We start from the raw sequence: 2,070 nt of genomic DNA, 5'->3' as shown, positions 1-2,070 counted from the left end.
GGCTGCGAGATTGGGGAAGAAGGATCGGGCGACCGGTTGGTTTAATAGCCTCGCCCCGCACCGGCGCCGCGCTGAATGACAGGCCGGCCCCACCGCCAGGCCAGCAGCGGTTTGGGGGCCCGCGGTCCAAGGTGTCCCTTGTCTTTTATTCTCAGTGGAGGGTCTCCGCTCCGGTCTCCCCTTTGGTTTCCTTTCTGCTTCCAGTGATTCCACTGCTGTGCGTTTCGCCGCTGCGTAGGCAGGATACGTAAACCGCACGTAGGTACCCATGCCGCTACGTGCTCCGATCCCTTGCGCGCACGCGACGCGATGTCCCTAGTAGACCTTCTTCCTCGTTCAAAAAAAGCCAGGCGTCGAGATATGTGGCGTTTTGAACAGTGGATCCGGTGCTGCCTTTTTTTATCTTTAGATTAGTGTAGCGTGTAGCATTTTTTTTTTCCTTCGTTTCGAATTATAAGATGTTCTGCTTTTTTTTTCCTCTGAGCCGGATGTATATAGACGCGTTTCTGTGTGTCGGTTCGCTCGTTTCAATACTTAAGTATAGTCTATATTAAATACCCAAAACATATTATAGTTCGAAGCGGAGGTGCTAGTATTTTCCCTTCACGATTACTCCCTCCGTTCCTAAATATTTGTTTTTCTAGACATTTCAAATGACTAATATATACGGATGTATGTAGACATATTTAGAATATAGATTCACTCATTTTACTCTGTATGTAGTCACTTGTTAAAATGCCTAGAAAGACAAGTATTTAGGAACGGAGGGAGTAGATTGGTGTACTATAATACTCCCTCCGTCCGAAAATACTTGTCATCAAAATGAATAAAAGGGAATGTATCTAGACGTATTTTAGTTTTAGATACACCCCTTTTGTCCATTTTGATGACAAGTATTTTCAGACGGAGGGAGTAGTAGGTAAGATTTTTGTGAACTTTCCCTTGCAAAATTAAAATAAAATCGTGAACTTTAACCAACTTTACAGAAAAATTTAACAGCGTCTACAATACCATTAGATTCATTATATACATATTCCATCTGTTTTATACAATATAAGATGTTTTAGCTTTTTTGTGAATTGGATGAACATAGACACGTTTTAATGTGTTTGTTTACTAATTTTAGTCTGTATGTCGACCAAATTAAATTATTCAAAACATCTATATTTGTGAATGAATGGGTACTAGTTGTAGTATTATATTCCGAATGTCCATACTACTCCCTCCGTACGGAATTACTTGTCGCAGAAATGGATGTATCTAGATGTATTTTAGTTTTAGATACATCCATTTCCGAGACAAGTAATTCCGAACGGAGGGAGTATAAATTTTGGACAAACTTGATTTATGACAAAGCTAATATGCATAGTGAATAAAAGCTAGGGCAGTGCTTGCGAGGAGGTGAAAACGGATTGGATAATGCTCTTCTCATTTCTATTTTCCACGTTTCCAAACAAGTACGATATAAATGCATATGTTATCAAATGAATGCTCGGATGTGGATATAGATGATGTTTATCCAATTAGAAGGGACGCGAATTTCTGAGAACTTTAGCAACATACTAATATAGGATAAAACTAAACAGATCCATGACTATGCCATGATGTATTACAAGTCGATGATATAATGGTAGACAACAGTGATATGTGCCACATAGATAAAAAAAAACATACCAACATGTATCATAGTTTTGTAGATACTTCTCCCACACAAAAAAAGGTTTCATAGATCAAATCACAAGAAATAACATCTTACCTCTTTGTTTGATTTTTAGATTGTATATAATTGATCTATACACGGGTAGAATTGCTGAAATTAGCTACCATACTTTTACTCAGGCACATAAAAAGGCATTTTTACATCCATATTAGCTTCAGAATCTAGCACCTGGTTCATAATTCCATTTCCAAAGATACATCTGTATTTATTTTACGTTTACTTCTATCTAAATTTGCTAGCAGAATTTCATTCTGTCACGTGAATATACAATTGTACATCCGTATTTGCTTCAAAATCCAGCACCTGGTTCATTCCGTTTGTAAAGATGCATTCGTATTTATTTCACATTT

Source organism: Triticum dicoccoides, chromosome 5B (genome assembly GCF_002162155.2).
Source record: "Triticum dicoccoides isolate Atlit2015 ecotype Zavitan chromosome 5B, WEW_v2.0, whole genome shotgun sequence".
NCBI lineage: Eukaryota > Viridiplantae > Streptophyta > Magnoliopsida > Poales > Poaceae > Triticum > Triticum dicoccoides.
Note: the sequence above shows the minus strand (reverse complement) of the source record.